Source organism: Emydura macquarii, unplaced genomic scaffold, assembly GCF_026122565.2.
Source record: "Emydura macquarii macquarii isolate MOO-44397 ecotype Brisbane River unplaced genomic scaffold, CSIRO-AGI_Emac_v2 contig_1070, whole genome shotgun sequence".
In the NCBI taxonomy this organism is placed as follows: Eukaryota; Metazoa; Chordata; order Testudines; family Chelidae; genus Emydura; species Emydura macquarii.
Window position 1 is genome coordinate 1041900 of NW_027131207.1, and position 23135 is coordinate 1065034.

The 23135-nt window shown below is 39.2% G+C and overlaps 1 long non-coding RNA gene across 1 annotated transcript in view; it reads left to right on the forward strand.

The window, feature by feature from the left end:
• Positions 1 to 851: 851 nt before the first annotated feature.
• Positions 852 to 23135, forward strand: part of LOC137151453 (uncharacterized) — a 99713-nt gene continuing 77429 nt past the window's right edge. The window contains exon 1 of the long non-coding RNA XR_010919269.1: positions 852 to 1334. This is a non-coding gene — a long non-coding RNA (uncharacterized lncRNA). The remainder of the gene's footprint in view (positions 1335 to 23135) is intronic.

Consider the following 23135-nt stretch of genomic DNA (forward strand, 5'->3'; position numbering starts at 1 on the left):
CACATTTGTGTAATATACTACACTAATCTGACCAGACTTTCATGTGCTAGTACTCTAGGAATGCTATTCCAGCTCCCCCCTCGTCAGTGCCTTTGAACGTTTGTGAATGATTTCCTGTACATATTCCATGTAAGACTGTGTACACATTCTTTTCCTAGTCAACAAAGGAGGGTTTTCTATGGCCATTTGTTTTCAGAGTAATGACATTCATGAACGAATTGTGCTAAAGAGGAAAATGTGTTCAGTTTTGGTCTTTTTTTTCTCGGGGTCAGAGGTAAAAGAAACAAAAGGTGCAGACTCTTCAATATACCCAAAAATCAATTCAAAAAGCTTTGTGCAGACATGGGAGCAGACATTTTTTTTAACGTTAGACATGAATCTACAGGTTGCAGAACAAAAACACTAAGATATCTGAATTGACCTTGGCACATTAATTATTCAAGAAGCTGTGTAGACTAGTGGATTGCTTAGCAAACCGAGCTCTGGGAAGACCTGGGCTCTAGTCCCAGCTCTGCTGTTGCCTTGACCATAAGCAATTCTTTGTGCTTCTCTTTCTCATTCCACCCTTTGTTTGTCTTGTCTATTTAGAATGTAAGGTCTTCAGGACAGTGCCTGTCTCTTACAGTGTGTCCGTACAGGCCTTAGCACAATGAAGCCTTGTTCTTGGTTGGGGCTTCCAGCTGTTACTATAATAGGAATAAATAACAATAGAGCCCTAAGGAGGCTGCATGAAAAGAAGTCAATAGAAGAAGGACTGTGAGGAGTGGCCAGTCAGGGCCCAGCAGGCCCATATAAAAAGAGCTGCAGGGCAGAGCAGGGTGAGTAGTTGCCTGGAGCTGGAGTAGGAAAGACTGTGTCTGGAGTAGGCTGCAACCCTCTAGCAACTTGGACAGAGCAGTGCAGGAAGGAACCTGGGGATCAGAGGAGTTCCAGATGGGCTACTGAGGGGGGTGCTGTGGCAGCAGGGAAGTGGTCCAGGGAAAAGCAGCAATAGTAGAGGCAGAGGGGTGCAGCAGGAGGATGCAATCCTCAGGGTCCCTGCGCTGGGACCTTGAGTGGTCCAGGTCTCCACCTCACCACTGAGGAAGTAGCAGGACAATTGACTGAAGTCGCCACTGGTGATGTGGCTGGATTAGGAGCTAAACTCCCCCAGAAGGGGAGAACACAGACAGTAACACGGCCAAAGGCTGAGCCACAAAGAGGATACTGCGGTTCCTGAAGCAGCAAGAGAGACTGCAGGCAGAGGGCGATCGAGTGCTGACATGCAGACTGTGGTGGGGGTCGATGGCCTCAAGTAATCCCCAAGATGACCAGCAGGAGGCACCAGCCTTACAGTGAGTGATGCGCAGTGTGACATATTGGTTAAGTGTAAGAGCCTCATTCAACAACCTTTACTCGGGAAATGAATCCCACCTAAGAGAGGTTAAAAGAGACAGGTTTAAAACTTTGGAAAGCTTCTGCTGATTCAGTGTAGTGCTTTGGGGAGCACAGCCTGCAGAAGGTGTTCTGTGTGCTCCTCCTATCTTGCACGGGGCCAGATGTAGTGGCTGTACCCACCCTTACCACTTTGGGGGAGCTTTCCTTGACTACTCTTCTACTTTTTATCTTTTTATGTGAACAACTGGAATATCATTTGCCTGCATCTCAGAGCTCGGCATCTGAGCCCCTGCCTTTGTGCTTAAACATTACAGAACAACCCGTTCCCAAGAGAAAGTCACATGTTTACTTTGGGCCTGAACCTGCAAGATTCTGAGCTCTTTCCATTGCCATTAAAATCAAGAAGGGGTCTGGCAAAGGAAATCTCAGTGAGGTTCCATTATTCCAACCTAGTTGGAGGATGCAGTTTGCCAGCAACAAGAAAGGGTGTGGCCTCCACCCCCTTCTCCCGGGATTTGATCTTGTGATGTGTTCAGTATCCTCAACTCTCATTGGCTTCAGTGGGAGTTGAAGGGACTCAGCATCTTCCAGGGGTGCTCAACATTTTGTAGCATCAAGTCCACTTTGTGAATACCAGGCCCTAGAGAGATTCCTCTCTTCTGTTGGCAGCATCCCTTCGGGGCTAAAAGGTAGCAACAAGGTACAGAGTGGTACAGAATGCAGGAGCCTTGCATGACAATGTGTGGGGAGGGGAAGAGGTGATGAGGGGCATAAGGGTGGCAAGTCTGGAGAAAGGTTGGAGCTGGGGAATCTGATGCTGGGGTAGGCTCTGTAGAGTTTCTCTACCTGTGCTTCATTGTCTGGGGAGGAAGATTTCTCCCTTTGCCCCTCATAGCTGCACAGGCTTCATTCCAGCTACTCAGGTAGACTCTGGGATGTGAATTTCAGCTATGCTGAATAATTCAAGGAAGTTTAACGAAGTACTTTTAAGTGTTTTGGGGGGAGGAGATTGTTTCTTTTGATGTATTGAAGGTCGTCTATTGGATACTGTGGAAATAACCACACATTCTGGAACACCAGATGGAAGTTATCTCAATATCTTTGATAGGTCACTGATAACTTAATTGTTAAGCAAAAAATAATTGTATATTCTGTGTATTTTAAGAACTTTGCTTTGAAATGAGTTTGCTTTAAAATTAAGTAACAGATGGACTATAGTATATGGAGGCAAAAGGACAAAATGTAGTTGCTGTGGTTAAACCCAGGTTCTCTCCTCTAATTCTTTCAGCAATGATTCAGTCCTTAACTAGACTTGCCATAACAAGCAGTGCACACCTTTAATAACTCTCCTCTCAGTTCCGCAATTCTGGTCACTGTGGGTCACCAATAGAATTAACATATAATATGTCCCAATTATTTAAAAAAACACACAGAAGGCCCATACATTATACCCAGCAGCTAGATCTGACTTCAAAGTACAACATTAATTAATTAATTAATGAATTAATTAATTATATCACTGTGTAGCATATTTGGTAGCTGTGGAGCACTTGCTTTGGTCATTGAAGAAACAGCATATTAATAGCTGGGCTACCTGAGGTGTTATCACTGAATAATATGTGGAGGGGACTGGTAACATTAAGGCCTATGTTTGAACTGTCTCAGAATATTGATATTGTTTAATGTACACACACCATTTCACATCTGAAATGTACAGTAAACTTTGTTTTAAAAGTGTTGTATGTATTAAAGTTATTATCCTCCAAAACTAATTATTTGATGTTACCTGTTGATAGAAGTGAGCAGTGGACACATTTTGCCAAGTCCTGTCTGTTGTTCCAATACCACCTACTGTATTATAAGTGAGAAAGTGGATGCAAAAAGATACACACCTGAAGTTTTATTATCCAAGCTAACTGGGGACAAAGGTTATGTGATCTGTTTAGATAACCAAGTGCCAAAGAAATAGCTATTTTAATATAACAAGTAGGAAGTTTTCAATGTATACTCTGTAAATACATGCAAGACTTTGGAAATAGGTCTTATGGGGTCATTCCTATAATAGAGCAATCTAGATAAGTGAGTTTGTGCAGTAAATGAAATACAATGTAAAGGGATTGGATTGTAATGTATACAGTCTTTATTGGCATAGATAATGTCTGCTTGAATGTCTATTGATAGCCCCACATTGCCTATAGAAAAAGGGACTCATAATTGAAATTTACTGAGAGACAGTTCAGATAAGACGTTACCATGGCTTCCCTTAGAAACAGCTATATTGTGAAAATAGATAACAAAAACAGCAGTGGAGTGAACAAAACACATTTGTATTGTTCAGGCACGATAAGAGCCAGCCAGAATTTGCCCTACTTTCCAATCACAAAAAGAATACAAAAATATTCTGACCTAAGACTTAACACCCAAATGGCCTCCACTTATTTCCCACTTGAAAGCTTCTTTGTTTTTGATTCGATACAACTCCAGTTGAAGTCACTTGAAAGATCCCATTGAAATCAGTGGGAGTTGGAACAGGTGTCCCTACTTACTTTCTCACCTGTCCTAAAACCAACAGAAACTTGAAATAATGTTGTAATTCTTCAAACAAGTTGTAAGCCCTACAAACACCTCCCCACCCCAAACCTGCATGTTTACCAGATATATATTTAAAGTCTTACTTATTTTACAGAGAACCTTTAATTCTTGCATTTTTTTCAAATAGGAATACAGATGGAAATAATATTTCGCACACACTCAAACACATGTGAACACACACACATATTCTACTAATTGGCATACTTTTCTCACTATAAGAATGAAGATCCTGTAAAGAACAAAAGTTTGTGTAAGTAGGGTATATAATACATATATTACAAGGCCATAACATTGAAACTAATTTGAGGTAACCCAACAAGTCACTCAGACCATTTTACCTCTCTATTGTACATAACATAAAAGTAAAATCACAACTTCTTTCTTAAAACTTACTATTTTTTTAAAAAGCATGAGAGAAATAATACAGAAATTAATGAAAGATTTTTGTCTCATGGATGCATAGAGAATTTTAAAAAACAAACAAACATAGGCTTTCCTTAGCATTAAGTAACATTATGAAACTAATCCTCATTTATCATGTGCCAGAAACAAGGGCTCAGATCAAATGGAAAATATTTTTAATACTAAACAGGACTCAAACTGAAAGGGAGTTTGGGATAGCAGTTCACTTCTTACAGAGGTCATAATATTTTTTTCATGTATAACATGAGTGTGGTCCTGTACCCATTGAATCTAATGGCAAAGTAACTTTAATGAAAACAGGATTAGTCTCTCTGTGAAAGTACAAACTGGCCTGGAATTCTCAGAACAGGTTTATATATGTAATTAGTAAATGCATTTTAAAGATTGTGAGGTAAGAAAAGATATGAAGCCAAGTAGTCCCTTTCAAAGACAGTCTTTACAAGTAAATTTTTTTCTCATTCAAATTTCATTATTTTTGTTGTCTTAAATGAAACGACGACAGAGAAAAGGTTGCTAACGAGAAATTAAGGGGAAAATCCTGCCCATCATACTCAGGCAGGACATACTCTGTTGACTTAAATCGATACTTACCTGAATAAAGCAATCAAGATTTGTCCCTGACACACAGACACACACACATCAATTTTGCCCCCCGCAACCTTATCTGGTTTCAAGACATTATCTGAGAATTTCTCAATCCAGACATGCTTGTGCTGACTTTTTTCTTCCCCTGTCCATCTATAAACATTTTATTTTATCCACTTACCTAATGATTCCATTGACAGGTGACTTCAAAAGATTAGTATCAGTCTTCCTGTTGTAGAAGATGCAAGGGGATCCGTCACCCTCGGCTAGCATGCCTGCCATGAGCCATTTATCGCAACAAAAGACACTGTGTTAACGACACAGCTCATCATCAGTCAGTCCTGATGCAGGAGATGTCAAATCCACTGCTGGAGAACAAGGATAATTTGGTCTTTGCTTTTTGAAATGGAGAGATGGCAGGGGCTGTGAACAAAGTCATTGGTAAATTGGTTGATGATTCCCTGCTTCTCTTCACAGAAAATCCCTATTGCTGACCTCTTTTTTTGGAAGTCACATTGGTTTTAATAGACTTGGATATTTTAGTTTACTTTTACATGTAAAATTTGAAGAATATATATAAAAAATTCCTTGTCTTACTAAGAGATGCTGCCTTAATGACGCTGAAGTTTAAAGAGCTGAGACTGGGGAAACTGAAGATACTTTTATAGAAGTCTCAAAAAGCATATAAGTCTTTCTGCTAATGACCTATTTCCTTTAATGTTTTGGTCTTTCTTTTTTTTAACTTTAACACTAATGTTAGCAAGAAAGCAGCTGTCTGTTCTACTTGGAGAATGTAAATTTTAACAAGTACTTGAGTTTCACTATTCTCTAACTAGAGGTAATTGTACAGAACTCTCAAGTACTTTTTGCCAGTCTTTTTCCTTAAGGACCTTTTTTTAAGGTTATTAGTGTCTAGGTATTGGTAACTCCTTTGTTAACTCACATGTGCTTTCTTAATTGGATTACTGAACAAAATGGAACCTTATTCTCCATAGACTGTTTTGTGCTTTTTTTTTTTTAATGCATCTTTTTAAAAAAAACAAAACAAAAAAAAGGCCTGGGGCCTGATGCAAATCTCTGTAAAGTCAATAGGAGTTTTTCCATTGACTTCAGTAGGCTTTGGATCAGGCCCTGGATGCGTTAAACTTCCAGAGTTAATGGACCCATGCACAATAAGAACCCATGATTTATAGATCGGTAGTTGAATTACAAAATTAGGGCACAAACCTGCAAATGCTTACACACATGCTTTATTTTAAGCATGAGAAGTGCTATTGATTTCATTGGGACTTAAAGTTATGCAAGTCTGTATTTGTATGAAGGATCAGGGCCCTAATAGAAAGGGGATAGATGTAATATATTTGCATTCTGCTAAAGCATTTGATATATGCAATGCAGTTGTAGCCTTGTCAGTCCCAGGATATCAGAGAAAAAAAGTCCAATAAAATATATCAGAGAAGCAAGATTCAATAAAAGATATTATCTCACCCACCTAGTCTCTCTATAGCATTTGGTATGGAGTCTCATGAAAACTAGCTCTCAAAATTAATTCAATTTGCTTTGAATAGACATGCTGTTCTGTGGTTTGAAGACTATTCAAAGAGTATGATAAGCAGTAAAGTATCCAATATCAAGCCAGATTCATGTGTCTAGCAAGGTACCAAAGGGATCTATATTAGGTGTTATTTATTTTAAGGGTTATTAAAGATATCTAGAAGAGGGATTCTTATAGTGAAAGCTTATTCATGAAATGTTAAAGACCACATTTTAATTAAATTAGTAGGTGATACTACATTGGAAAAAGTTGCAAACCATAGTTAGCACAGAAAAATAATAAATAGACACATAGAAAAAAAGGTTCAACTTGCAAAAATGTGATACACTTGCAGTAAAATATTGTAATGCACAATATAGATGTTCAAGAAACCAGTAATGCAGAGAGGCTTTGGAGTGACAGAAGATAGTAAAAAAGCTCTACGCCGCTTTGTGCTACATGCACAGAAAGTATCATATCATGAACCTTCTTTATATGTTTGTGTGAGGACACCTTAGACATTTTGAGCATTTACTGGGATCTCTCAATCAGAATAATATTGATTGATGCACTGGGTGCACTTCAGGGAAAAAGAACAAAAGTGTTGAGAGGGTTCGAGGGACTTGTTTACAAGAAAAGATTAAAAGTTAAATGTGTAAGCAATGACTATAGAAGACATGATAATGGTTCACCAACATCTGAAGGAGGGAGGAGTATTATTTTGGGTAGTAAAAAACAACAAAATTGTGGACAATGGACAGAACTAAAGAGAGAGAAAATTCGGGCTGAGAATCAAGAAAACATACCTGATGGCAACTCTTTTTTAGGCTGTAGTAACTGAAGAAATGTGGAAAAAATCCCCATCACTTGGACCTGTAAAAATTATAATCCTATATTGGCAGGAAGTTAGATTACATTACTCCGCTTTAAAAGTTTATTCTGTTTGAATGATTTTACCTCTTGAGAAAATCCCACCAGCACCAGTAATATCTCTCAACACAGAAGAAACTTTTTAAGTGTGACCATATTTTCTCCCATCTGTAACTTCTAAAATTATTTGACAGACATAACTCCAGGTTAAAATGGCCTATATAGTCTGGATTATAGACTCAGTCAGGAGGCAAGAGTTTCAATGTTGCACTAATTCTTTTTTCTTTAGTCAACTGCTTGATACCACACTAGGTTTTGTTAATCACTTCCCTTTGGAGTATATAGAAGTGTTCCTCATAGACACCCTTGGTAGCTTAGGGGCAATTCTTGGCATCACTGTTCCACGGCATTGGGTAAAACAGTACAGATTTTAACAGAAAAGGTTCATCTTTAATTCTGTGCAACACACAACAGCGAAGTCCCTCAGTGTTGCCCAGTCCTTCCAAAGGACAGTACAATTCCTGCAAGAGATCTGTCTCCAGCTACAGAGTGGATGTAGCTGATGTCGGTGCATGTTGGTCACATCCTATTTTAGAGCTGTGGGGGAAGTTCCTACCAGTTGGTGGGTAGACTGTATTGAAGAGAAAGTATTCTATGCTCGCTTGTGCCTTTCTCGTTGCAGTTGGAAATGGTATTGATGAAAGCAGTTGGGTAACTTGCTCAAACTGTGGAGGCTGCTCTGTTGTCTGAATCCATGAAGAAAAGTGAGCCGAAAATTGAAAATAAACTGGCCCCATCGTGCCATAACCGGGATGAAGGGCCTCAGCAGGGGGTAAAGGAGATGACAAGACAGATCAGCTTCTCACACAGGATTCAGACAAAAAAAAGGAAGACATGTTTCCACTGATTAGAAACGTGACATCAGCAAGAACAGGGTTTCTTTAATAAGCTGCAGTCTGAGGGTCTATATTGTTACCAGACGATAATGGAGTAGGCAAACCTGAGTTCTGTCTCTGCTGGTTCTGTAAAACTCCAAGTGGCCATGATAGGCTGCACAGAAACATTGGTGAAGTTCCTGGTTGTGGTGCATTGAGGCTTGTGTTGGAATTGCCAGGGATAAGTTTAAGTGTGTTGTGTGGTCTTGGTTCATGGCTAGGGCGCTCTGCAGCGTGAGCAAAGCGTATGAGCTGTCAGGATGGAAAAAGGCAGCTTAAAGCAAAGTGGGGTGAGATGTGCCTCTCTTCCTTAGGTAGCAGCTTGTTTTCTCTTTCACCGTTTGGGGTTCTTATGGGCGCTCTCATTCCGAATTCTAAGCCATCCAGTAGAGTTACATCGTAACTTCCCAGCAAGTGTATTTATATTTTTTATCTAATTTCTGTGGGTGTGTGCTGTCAACATCACACAAACGAAGAGCTTTCTGCTGAAACCTGTTATGTCCAAAGCGGTGCTAGCACCTGATGGTCATATGACCAACACATAAACCAACATTTATAGGCCTAGATTTATCTAACCTAATTTTAATTAAGCTAGATTTCTATTTTGCTGTCTAACATTTTCTGGTTTTCTTTCTCAGTATCTAATTTAGTTGATCTTCTTACCACTAGGCACTTCTAATGGATCCAGTACTATATTATGTATGATGCCAGATACCATGGTGATGGGTGCATATATATGCCAGTTCTTCTGTCTCTTTCACTTAGGAGCAGACGGAAGTTAAAAATCACAATACTCCTATCTGCACAAATGGACTGGAGCTGTAACAAATTAAATGAGTTTTGGAAACCAGAAGTAAAGCTACAACATAGGAAGTATAATGTGGAATGTTAATTTGTACTTTTCCCCCCACCCATGCTGAACTGTGTAAAACACAAAAAGTTAGGATTCCTTGTCCCTCTCCTCTCCTCTCCTCCCTTCCCACCGAACCCCCCTCCACACACACACATTGTTGTGCTCATTTAACTTCCTAAGAGGCTTTAATGAGAATTAGAGGCACGCATTTTAAGGCCAGAAAGTACCACTGGATCATGTAATCTGACTTCCTGTGTATCACAGGATTAAAGTTGTAAGAAGCTCATCATTTTTTTTTTCTGGAATTTTATGGGGAAATGTTAATGATTTTATTTTATACATGTTGCAACCCCTCTCAGGCTTCAGTCAAAGAATTCTTTTTGCTTAAAGACATATAAGCTCATGAATTCTCATGTTTTCAATTCAAAAGCTATCTTGGCTTTAAAAAACTGGCCTGTTTCACACACATTATCTAGGAAACAGATTCTATTTTGCTATTTTCCATTTTCAATGGAAAAGGGGGCAGGTCAAAATACTCAGGACAGGGAGTCTCCAGGATACTGGGCCCATCTTCAAGTTCAAAACAAAATACAATACATCCTTGAATTAAAAACAGTTTTGTATTTAGCTATGAATATTTCAGCACTTCCGGTGAGAAGAAATCCATGTTTGTAGAGCACTCTGAAATCCTCAGATGAAAGACAGTGTTTAAGTGCAAAGTTTCATGCTACCAATAAGGTGTTAAAAATATTGCCATTGAGGTCAATAGAAATAGGATCAAGCCTTATTATTATTTGAATGATCTGTTGGATTCCTAGAGGCAGGACTGTGGCTAGCAGGAGTGCTATTAGTGGCTTTTGTTAGAAAGAAGTTGCTGGATGCCTGAAGCAGTACTGCAAAGCATAGCCTCATATCTTTTGACTTTGTTTAATAAGGACTCATTTGTAACTTGCTCTGTGAAAATCCATGGTAGGAAAATATTTTTTGCAAGGTTCCTCTTGTGGAGTTTCCTCACACATTCTTTCTACAGGGATAAGAAGGATAGACTTCTCTCTCTTTAAAATAACTGGGGGGTGACATCCAGATCCCAAGGATTCACTGTGATGGGGGGGAATCTGCTGGAGGAATAGAGCCACCCATGTGGTGTCCCTCTACTTCTGCATTGGCTCCTGATCTTCACTGGAGCTATCTTGGCAGTGACTCTTCATCCTGTAGTTGTTCCAGGACCTGTTTTCAGAGGGGTTCCCCTAAGTGGAGAAGCTTCAAAAGAATTTTAACACAGCTTCATTTTAGAGCATTCTCTGTGGGACTGGGGAATGATGATGCGAATTCCCTTGATGCATCTGGCCCAGCTTTTTTCCCTTCCAAATCATGGAGACCAGACCTGTGGCAGGTCCTTCATGGTATCTAGGGCCCAGGGGAACTGTAGCAAACAAAGATAGTCGTCCCCCTTATCATGGGTGGAGGATGCCTTGCACACATAGATCTAGGGGGTACAATTCACCCAAACTTCCCCTACCAAAAAAGGGCTTGTTGTAAATGTTTTGCAAATGCTCTTGATTTTTTTTTTTAATTCTGTTTAAAAAAAAAAAGTTTCATTAAACATTTCCCCCCTTAATTTAACCATTGTTTTTCAAGGGAAATTTAACTTGAAAAAAAAAAACCCATGTATTTCTTATTAAATGGAAGCAAGTGCTCTGCAAAGAAAGATTCCTGTGTGAAAGTAATTCTTGCCCTGCTAGTAGAACTACATTGAGGATAAAAAATAAAAATTAAAAATTTAGCATTCCAAAACATGTGTTTTGTCAGAACAGAATGAAACTTGAATCTCGAGAATTTGTGGGTCAGATCCTCCAAATTAGTGTAGTCCTATTGACTTCTAGAAAGTTACACTGATCTACAAAGGAAAAGGATCTGGCCTTATATTCTGTTCTAAATACAGAATTCATAATTTTTTCCCATAGGTTCTGAATCTGGCAATATGAATGGGCGGTCCTAGTCCATTTCCAATATCCTGAGTCAACACATCCAAGGTAGGACCTGGAAAAAGAATAAGGGTAAAGGCATTACATTTCTGATAATAGGATGAAAAAAAACCCCAAGGGACATACATAGGTGTGCAAAGGAGAGGAAGGTTGGACAGAATCCAGTTTGTGAAAACTGTGCCCTAAGAGTTAAGGAGTACAGCCACTAGAACTTGTCCCTCTAGAGCACATGTAGTATTTTGTACTGATGGACATATTATTAGGACATTGCAGATAGACTGTGATTTCTTTACACACACACAGAAGTAATTTACTGCTTGATTGATCCCATTTCAATAAGGTAGTATAACCTAGTGGCTAAAGCATTGGAGTGGGACTCAAGACCTTGGTTTTGTTCCCCGTTCTGCTACTGGCCTTCTGGATGACCTTCGTCACATCACGTAATCTCTCTGTAAAATGGGGCTAATGATGTTTATCACCTTTGTAAAGTGTTTTGAGACATACTGATTATTATTATAGAGCAAAGTGGTACACAAAGTGAATTAGGCTGTCACAAATTGGCCATTAAGTTGTGTGTGCTTTGTTGCTTCAGTGGGCACTCTGAAAATGTTTCCTTTTACCTTTTAACTCCAGGATAAAATATTACTGGTACTAACAGTATTCCCCATGCTAAGAACAGGGAACATCTGTTTATGCTAGTAATAGCTTATCCCAAAGCTAGAAAGGTAAAAGAAAACTTATAAAAATTATTCACTGCTACTCACATGCCTCATAGGACAGGAAAAAATCATCATTATATTGGGGCAGATAATGATACCATTATTTACATGCGGTAATACTATATGTCACAGTTCAGGAAACCTACATCTGCATTCCCACTCCAAGCTCCAATAATTGCACCCACTCTCAGACTTCCAGTTCCCCAGCCATCTCCTCTCTAGGGCAGAAACCTGTCTGTCTCCCTTCTGACCTGGGTGTTGCCAGGCTGCACAATTCCCTGCTCCACTGTGAATTCCCCAGCAAGTCAGACTGCTTGTGCAGGCTTGCTCTGCTTTTCTCCTCTGAGCCTACAAACAGTGAAATAACGTATAAGTTACCACACAGCTCTTTCTAAGCAAGTACATTTATTGTTAAGGTAAAAGCATTACAGAGAAAACCTATTAAAACAACAACAAAAAAGCCTATATGCATACTAGTAAGCTTACCAAAGATCACCCTCTCCACCCCTCTACCCCCTGCATCTCCAACATGGGCTCTGGTCTGTGTCAATCCTTCCAACCCTTCCCTAGGGATTGTGACCCTCCCCTTGGACGGAAGGTCCCGTCCATTTGTTGGATTAGAACAAAGGCCCTGAGTCAGTTTAAACTAAAGTAACTTATTCAAAAGTCCTTCCTTCGTCTGTTGGCCTCTAGAGAATCCAGTCTGAACCCATATATGCAAGTCTCTCCAGGTGGTGGGACCTCTCTGCAGGTCTTACAACCAGAGTGAATTTGCCTAATTACCCCCACTCTTCTTAGCCCCTGGAGGACTCTGGTTCCTTTCCCCCATGACATTACATACAATCCCTGACCCAGGGTGATACTCTGAAAATACAGCATATTCCCGATTATCTGAATAGCGGGGGCGAGAGGGGGGGACGGGACAGGACGGATTTTATTTGGGTGATTAGGAGTTCAGATAACTGAGCCATTCAGCAACGGGATGACTTTCCCCATGTCCAGAGGCCTGCCCTCTTCCTCACAGTCCTGCCCAGGGGTCTCTGCTCCGCCCCACTCACTCACTCCTGTTGCAGCAGGACTGCACTGTCACAGGAACAGCAGGGTGGCTTCCCACTTGACTGGGGCTCATCCCAGCCAGGAGTTTCTGCTCTATTATCTGAACCTCTGCATTATTCAAATCCTTTCCTTGTCCCCCAGCGTGAGGTCGTGCTGCAGGGGGGTGCGTATCTGATGCTGTGGGCCAAGGAAAGGATTCGCATAATGCAGAGGTTCAGATAATAGGGTTTTGGATAAATGGAAGTATGTAGTCCCATTGACTTTGGTGGGACTTTAGGTCGAGTAAGTTACTGCTGGAGAAGGGGATTGTAGTCAATTTTCAGTATTTCACAAATGTGCCAATGTTCTAGACACATGTAAAAGTAATTGAACATAACAAGAACATTTCAGGCCATCGTTCAAAAACAATAATACACTCTCCCAAACCTCCACCCTCTCTCTCAGGAGAAGCTTGGGAGAAAAAAAAATGAACCTTCCAATGTGACTTGAAGGTCAACAGATTTGGGCTATGATTAACTGGCTATTACCCACACAGACAGCACCCCACTTCTGATCACTTCATAATTAAACCAAAGGATGTTAGCTCTGGTGCCTCAAATGATTTCAATGGCCGTAATGTCAGATCGGGCAAGAGGCAAGGAAGGCAAGGAACAGTACCACATTCTACCACAGCAAAGAAACTGCAACCATGAAGGAAATCCATGTGGTTAATATGGCAGAAGCCATAATGTTGAATGTCCTGATTTTATATGTGTAAAATCTGAACCATAATATGTCATTAGCATAGATTTATACATTTAACATCCTTGCACTTTTTTTTTCTTGAAGAAAAGTCTCTGATCTCACACTCTATGTAATCACTGAAACAAAACACAGCTATATTTTTTCAGTATTGCCAACTCTTGTGATGTTATTCAGAGCTTTATGATATCTGGAGTTTTTCTTAAGGCCCCAGTTTCTGGAGTCGAGTGATAATTGGAGAATTTCAGCTTTTGTTTTTTTAACAATGTAAGCCCTCTTGGCTGAGGAAAAAAGCTTGAAACTGTGAAGCCTGGAGGCTCAAAAACCAGAAGGCAAATAAACAGCAAAATAGTTTAAAAATCATGAGAGTTTAAAAAAAAAAAAAAAAATTATCTCATGATGTTTTGGAGCCTGATTCGTGTTTCTGAGCGCTTGGTGTTAACAATGCTATATTGAACCTGCAATGCTTCAGACTGACTGAATGCACAGTGGTTCATACCTGCAACTTTGTACCTCATTATGCTGTTCAAATGTTAGTAGAGTGTAGTGCAATAAGCTACTCCAAATGCTTCTACAATTATTATTTATAAAGAACATATTTTTCAAATTTACTTTTTTTCACGAGTCTTCACTGAGTATTAAGCCTATGGCAAGCTTAAGTGTTTTCTGTCCGATCCTCATTTCTCATGAAGAATGTAATTGGAGTTAATGGAGCTACACCCAGTATAAAACCAGTGTGAGAGCAGAAGCAGGTCCCTAAAGACCATTTTTTGGAATTGCCAATGCGTGTAGATGTGGAGTGGGAACCAGATCTGCATAATGTCTTAACTAATGAAAAGCATAATTCCTTCCCCCTTCCCATTCTGAACTATTGGCTTGTGTTTTCCCTTTTGTTTGTCCTGTCTTAATTAGACTATAATCCCATGAGGGTAAGGACTATGTCTCTTTCTAGTTGTGAAAAGCAGAGTGAGAATTTGCCATGCTCTGATTTAGAATAAGACTACGGTTCGTGATTTCACTCAGATATCACAAAAACATGCATATGGAATTTCACCAAAGTCAGTCATTCAACCAAACAACAATAAAATCATTTGTGTGCTGTGAATAAACCGGAAAAATATCAGCCCAAGTGGTGACCATTTCAGAAAATTATTAATGTCTGAAAATAGGCTTTTGTAAAGAAGATGCTTGTTTGGCCATAATTATAATAAAAGGAAACAGTCAACATCCTCATAAACTTATACAGACATTTTGGAAAATGACAATGGGGAAAAGAAAAGGAATAATTACATCATTATCACTCAGGTCTGATCCAGACAGGTGCAGAGCACTCTCAGTTGCCATTGACTTCAGTGCGAGTTGAGAGTGAAACACACAACATCCCACAAATTCTGCCTGTAGCAGCTGTTTGGGATTTCTTGCATGCTCTAAAGAGATCTTTAACAACCCCAAATCTCTTCTATTCCCCGCTCTTCCTTTCTTCTATCTCAGGGAACAGTTTAGATTCCATTTTCCTTTCCTGACCCGCTAGCATTTTTAACCTAATAATGATGTTTACTCTAGCACAACCTTTTTCATTAAGAACAATCTTCTCCTGTTAATTATTCTGAAAGGTTGATCAATCTTCAACTACTGTACCTCTAGCAACTGCTGTTTTGCTTTGAAACGTCTGAGAATTTGTCTACATGTAACTTTCCTGTCTGTTTTGGTGCTTCTTTATGATTGTTCGCATTTTGCTTCTTTTAAATCGAGATGATATTTTATAAGGTTCAGCTGGAAAATTCTCTCTGAATTATTTTTTTCCTTCTAGCATCATTTAGGATAATTGATACCAGATAGAATCTATTTCTCAAAGATAGCTACAATCAACTAAAATAAACTTCTAAACTGTACTATAAGGAAGTTAAAAGACCTGAGTTTCTGTTCTCAGTTACAGCAGACTAGATCTGTATGGAATAGCTCCATTTAAAGGAAGGGGTGTTACTCCAGCTGTGTTCTAGTGTAACTGAGAGCAGAGTTTAGTCCAAAGGCACGGAGCGTGGAAAGACCTATCAGCAAAGCTACTCAGTATGATTGTCCTTTATATTGAGATTGATTTCTCTTACTTTCTCAAGTCAAACAAATGTATCAGGAAACAGTAACAAAGTTCTGAAGATCAACAAACTGGAGCCTCAAAGATTTCCTGGTATTGGATGTGTGGTAGGTGATGACATGGCTATGTGCCACCATTGGAAAACCGTGCAGTGCATTGTACATTTTAATGTGCTAAACCCTAACTGATGAATGAGAAAGATTTCGCTTTTACTACCTCGCCTCCCACTGTCCTTTTGATCAAGTTACAGTCGGTGTTCATTAGCCTTTGCTATTAGTTTTAGCCCCCTAAAACAATTCAACTTTCCCAAATCAGTTAGAAAAATTCAAACTGGAAGTAAGATATAACTTTTTAACAGTGAGGGGAAATTAATCATTCATACCATTTATCAAAGGATGTTGTAACTTCAGTATCACATGGAGTCCTCAAATCAAGCTTGGATATTTTTCTACGAGTTGTTCTAGTTTAACCATACATTGCTAAGTTTGACACAGGAATTGCTGGGGAAATAGCATGGCCTGTGTTATGCAGCAGGTCAGACTAGATGCTCACAATACTCCCTTTTGGCCTTAAAAATGTATGAATCAACATTTGGTGAATTGGTTTATTTCAAAACTAAGTAAAACAATCAGGAGCAGGCACTTCCCAGACAAACAAAAGTGGTTACCCCACATGAATATCACAGCAGTAAATCCATTTAAAATGCATTTTGACACATAAGCCAAACCTAGAGAAAGAAAGCTTCCCTTTCATAAATAATCTCCACCCTACACATTAAAAAAAATGTAGCCACAGAGGAAAGTTTCCCTTTTTAACAATAAACTATTTAGTAAATGTGGGTCCTTGGCTTCTCACCTTTACAGCCAAATAATTAATTATGACCTTTTTAGTGCAGTTATTAAGGTTTCCACCCCCCACACTTCAAATTATTTTCCTTTTCTAACAGAGTACCTTCTGTGCTGTTGACTCACAGGGTGGAGTAGTTGTAACTTGTAAGAAGCATCTACTGATCAAAAGGCTGGGGAAAACGTAATGAAAAGGGGCAATGTGTCAGATGAAGGGAGGGAGAGGAATGAAAATTGAACAAGAAAATTATGACTTCTCTTTCTTTGTTGCTGTTGATGGACAGGCTTATTTTGTGGGTTGCTTTGCATGATAGACACATGGAATTTATCTAAATTTCTGACAGGATCAAATTGTGCAAGCCTCTTCTTCCTTATGTTACAATGTCACTTTTATCTCTGGTAGCACTATCACCTCTGGATCAGAAGGGCGTGGGTTGATCTCCTAATGCAAAACTCAGACCTGATATAAATGGGTTGCACTGATCTCAGGGGAGTTGCACATGCTTGCAACAGGACTGCATTTTGGCTTAGGTCTTCATGCAGTTTTGGCACTGTAGTACGGCAGTCGGGGGTGCAACACAACTGGAAGCCTTGCCCTGAAGATGATGTATTAAACTGAGGTTTTCTAGTGGCTATCATGGTGTAAATTAAAAGATCCCATGTCTGGTTTTAAAGAATGAAGAGGAACTGGTCAACATTTCCTCTCTCGATAAAACAAGAGATCCACGCAGAAATTCTGTCTGACAGTCTGAATTCCTACAGAAGTTCTGGAGAGAACACGATTGAGTGGTGGTTTTCCCCCAGATGAAAGGGTGTAGCATGTGTTGTCCCCTATGCTGGCTCAACTTGAGTGCCACTAGCCTAAAAAAGTTTTTGCTCTCAGAGAGAGCAAAGACTATGATTGCAACCAGCCCCTGTGCAAGGGCTAAGCTATTTGTGCCCTCCTCCAGCCCTGTTTGGTGACTCATCCAGGGCCAAGCACATTCTGGCCCTATATCTGGGTAATGATCAATCCTGCCTGCTTAGCTTGATGAAAAATTATTTTTAGTCCATGGAATCTGCATGATTTTTGCTGAGGCCCAAACACTCTTAAAATAATGATATTGTTATGAGGAAGAGATGTGAGATTCAGCTTTTTAACATTTGGTTATGGGGTTAAAACTGAGAGATAATGTCCTTGATAAGTTAATTTTAAAGTTATGTACTTGTCAGATGACTGATCAGATTCTTTCTTTCTTAGTAATTGTGAAAAAAGAATCGCCTTAGAAAGAAAATGAGGCAGAGATCTGCTGCCACCTTCTGGCAGTTTCTGGGAAGAAATGAAAATGTACAATGTCATGTGGATGTGCATGTGGATGTATATATATAGTTTGTAAGAAGTTTGTGAAAATAGTTTGTGAGAACTTTTGGATCTTTGGATGAAAGATCATATAAAATGTTAATGATAATATTAAGAAACAGTGATTCTTGTGTACATAATACATTTCATGCTGAAAAATCACAACATTCTATATAAACTAATAATGCCCATTATCATCTATTGTTGTTATTTATTAAGAAACCGCGGAATTTGTAGGTTGTAATATTTGGTGTGTCAGAGGTGGAAAAGGATGTGTGTCTAATGAGGTATTCCTGTCGATGGACTTTTTTAATGTAAAGCACTCAGAATACTGTGCAGCAAAGTGACAGCAATAATTTTTTTTTAAGCTTGGAATTACTCTGGTGTGTAAATGCTGATAATAACTAATTATAATACATAGTGGCAACATACACATGCATGCACTGCAGTCATCAGTAGGGATAACCTCCAAGACCTTCATTACCAAAAGCACAGATCTGTACCAACTGAGCTAATGGCTCCTTGCCTTTAAGAAAGTAGCAAACTGAGCAGTCATTTCGACCAGCCACAAGAAGGATAGTACTAAATACTCCTCTATTAGACATCTGTATTGTCACCCATTAAAAACGCATGAGTCAGGCCCCCCACAAAAATACCATACTAGCTTAAAACTCATAGAGGTTTCCTGGTGCACTGTCCCCTGGAGGGCATTGGTAACAGGGCAAGAGTGCTGGGGAAGGAGAGGATGGGCCAGTCATTCTGCCCTTATGTGGATCCAGCAGCTATTGGCCCCCTTGAAATGGAGGCACTGGCCGTATAGAGGCTAGGCAAAATGGCTCTGTGGCCTTGTAAAGAAGATTTTCTCCTTCCAGTCTCAGTGAAGAAATCCTGGGCAAGGCCTTGCTGTTTAGACTATGGGGTAATTTACACAATATGGTCCAAATTGCAACTGCCACATGTTCTACACTGCCAATATTAAGTGATAATTCAGCTGGGGTGATTGCTGTTTCCTAGTCACCCAAGTGGAAAAACATCTTTTGGAAACAAAATCTGTTTTCCTGGTACTGATAGAGAGTTTATTACGGAGGCACAGATGGGTCATGGCTCCATAGTTAAAGATCAGCTGAACTGATAGAGACCAAGATTTTCAGTAGTGACTAATGACTTCTATGGGCTTCAATTTTTGGCCACCATCTTGAAATATCTTACACGAGCCTAATTTTGGGAAAATGCTGAGTGCCCACCCACTGAAAATCAAGCCCCTTTAAGGTGTCTCAAAGTAAGCCACCCAAAAATCACTAGTCACCATTGAAAATCTCAACCTGAGTTTGTAATGAGGGTTAATCTTATAACAAAGACACAAGTAATGATTTCCTATCGTCTGTAATATATGAATGAAGGTAAAGTAAATATTACTATTACAGAGTTACAGATTCAATTTCCTATTTCTTTTCATTAGGACTATTATAGGGAAACATTTGGGTTACCACATGTTTTACTTAAAAAAAATAACCCTAAACATCAGCAACATTTCCTTTTGAGGAAACTAGACATGTAAATGATTTAAAGCCTGATTCACAAATTGGCCCCACCTTTACTTTCAAAAGCAACAGGGGGGTTTGTGGCAAAAGTACATTGCACATTACCAGATTTCCAGGATTCTGCATTTTCTTACTCCTTAAACTTCACATTAAATATGCATCAGTTCTCCTCACACAGTTCCAACTCTAGGGAGAGTACAATCCAAATGTATTTTACTTACATTATTTATTATTTTAATTAATTTAATTACAAAAAATAACAGTCTTTGCACATGTTTGAAAATGTCATGCTGTACTCCTAAATCTTGAGTAACTGTTCAATTTCTTGCAGGCCTCCTGCTAGAAAGTACTGTTTTTCTTTAAAAGTGAGAACACTATTATATCCGTCAGTGGAAAGTTTACACATTGTATTTCTTCTTTCATATGCTGTTAAACATGAGACTCTTTCATTTCCCCCTTTCTTCAGAAGGCAACAGACCCATCTGGTAATATTCTGCACATCAGCATTTCTTAAGGGCAGTGTGATTTTAAGTGCTGGTTTTGTTGAAGGCAACAAAAAAGAAACTGATGAACCTGGGTACGAGTACTATGTGCTATCCTGTTATTAAAGTTATTCTGTGCATATGTCATGCCAAAGATGGAGTTGTCTTTAAACTGCAGAAAATAAGTAAGCAATATCCCTGCTAATTACTGTCTAACTTTGTGTTAGACCAGCAAGCAGCGAAAAATATCCACAGTTTGGCTGTTCTCTGGCTTGCAGCAGTTACCTTTGATCTGAGGAGAGGAAAATTGATTTGGATAAAATGTGTCTCTCTACACTCCTGTGTTTGCCCAATTTTGAAACCAAAATTAAAATGAATCTTTTTTGAGGTTCTGAAATGCCTGGATAACGCTTTTACTTCTACTGTCTGATTGGGACTAGATCCACAGATGCTAAAATATGACAAGAAAGAACTTTCCAGCTTCCTCCCGACTAAGAGAGGTCCCAGCAAACCTCCTATTTTATTTGTATTTTAACAATGTGCCCAGGACAAAGCATGAGAGAGATGAGGGCAAAGCCTTCTTTGTTGGGGAATGTGGCCATGGAACACTATGCCAGATGAGATCAGGCAAGTCCAAAGGCTGATCATATTTAGGAAACATTGCAAAACCTTCCTCTTTGAGAAAGCTTTTCCATTACAATTGATTATAACAATACCTTTTATTTCCAAACCCCTCTTTCCAAAAGGCCACTATCCATAGCAGGGTCTTGACCCGCCAACAAAAAGAAGAACCAGAGACTTTATGGAGTCTGCTAGAGACTTTGCTATTGCAAGTGTTTGGAATGTGCTCAGATGCTGTGGTGATGGGTAGCAGTGTAACCTCAGACAGATAGAACAAAATAATATCGGAAAAGTTGTATCAGATTAGACCAGTGGTCTTTCTAGTCCACATCCTGTCTCTAACAGAGAACTAGATACTTCAGTCTTGATTAATATAATAATTGTGTCATCCGCAAATTTTGTCATCTCACTCTTCAGCTCCCTTTCCCTTTTACTAAAAACTTGTATTAAATAGCACTGGTTCTAGTCCAGTACCTTGGGGCACACCAATCTTAGTTCTTCACAATGTTGAACACGGACCATTTATTTCTATTCTTTGTTTCCTGTCACTTAGTTAGTTTCTGATCCATGATATACTTTACTCCTCACACCAAGATTATTTGGTTTCCTTAACAGCCTCATGTGAGGGAGTTAGTCAAATGCTTTTTGAAAATCCAAATAAATTGTATTTACCTGTTCTTCTTCATCCATTATTTTGTTGACATGCTCAGAGAATTATACAGTACATTTATAGAGTCGTTATTGTGTTCTATCTGACTGGTTCCCCTCCCACTTACACTAGCGTAATGCTATTGATGTTTTATGTGATTTCATATTTATACTGGTGTAAATGAGAGGATAGTTAAGATCTATGGGCCAAATTTATTCCTGGTGTAACTTCATTGACTTATAGAATTTCATAAGGAATGAACGTGACCAAATATATGTTATGGTATTTATAGGATGCCAGTCATAGGAGTTGAAGGGACCTCAATAGGTCTAGTCCAGTCCCAGGCACTCAAGGCAGGACTACATATAATGAGACCATTCCTGACAGGTGTTTGTCTAATCTGTTCTTAAAAATCTCCAATGATGGAAATTCCACAACGTCTCTAGGCAATTTGTTCCAGTACTCAACTACCCTGGCAGTTAGGAGGTTTTTCCTAATGTCTAGCCTAAACCTTCCTTGCTGCATTTTAAGGCCATTGCTTCTTGTCCTATCCTCAGAGGTTAAGGAGAACAATTTTTCTCCTTCCTCCTTGTAATAACCTCTTATGTACTTGAAAACTGTTATCATGTCACTTCTCAGTCTTCTCTTCTCCAGCCTAAATAACCCATTTTTTCAATCTTCCCTTATAGGTCATCTTTTCTAGACCTTTAATCGTTTTTGTTGCTCTTCTCTGGACTTTCTCCAATTTGTCCACATCTTTACTGACACATGGTGCTCAGAACTGGACACAGTAATCCAGTTCAGGCCTAATCAGTGTGGAATAGAGCAGAAGAATTACTTCTCATGTCTTGCTTACAACACTCCTGCTAATACATCCAAGAATGATGTTTGCTTTTTTTTTGCAAAAGTGTTACACTGTTGACTCATTTAGCTTGTGATCCGCTATGACCCCCAGATCCCTTTCCTCAGTATTCCTTCCTATACAGTCATTTCCCATTTTGTATGTGTGCAACTGATTGTTCATTCCTAAGTAGAGTACTTTGCATTTATCTTTATTGAATTTCATCCTATTTACTTCAGACCATTTCTCCAGTTTGTCGAGGCCATTTTGAATTTTAATCCAATACTCCAAAGTACTTGCAACCCCTCCCTGCTTGGTATCATCCACAAACTTTATAAGTGTACTTTCTATGCCATTTTCTAGATAATTGATCTAGATATTGAACAGAATCAGACCCAGAACTGACTCCTGCAGGACTCCACTCAATATGCCCTTCCAGCTTGACTATGAACCACTGATAACTACTCTATGGGAATGGTTTTAAAGCCAGTTATGTACCCACCTTATAGTTGCTCCATCTAGGTTGTATTTCCCTAGTTTGTTTATGAGAAGGTCATGCGAGACAGTATCAAAAGTCTTACTAAAGTCAAGATATACCACATCTACTGCTTCCCCCCATCCACAAGTCTTGTTATCCTGTCAAAGAATACTATTATGTTGATTTGACATGATTTGTTCTTGACAAATCCATGATGACTGTTACTTATCACCTTATTATCTTCTAGGTGTTTGCAAATTGATTGCTTAATTATTTGCTCTTTTATCTTTTCCAGGTACTGAAGTTAAGATGACTTGTCTGTAATTCCCTGGGTTGTCCTTATTTCCCTCTGGAATCATTCCTGTCTTCCATGACTTTTTGAAGATAATTTCTAATGATTCTGATATCTGCTCAGTCAGCTCCTTGAGTATTATAGGATGTATTTCATCAGGCCCTGGTGACATGAAAATATCTAACTTGTCTAATAATTTTTAATAAGTACTTTTTAATTTGTTCTTTCCTTATTTAACTGATCCTGCCTCATTTTCACTGGCATTCCCTATGTTAGACATCCAAT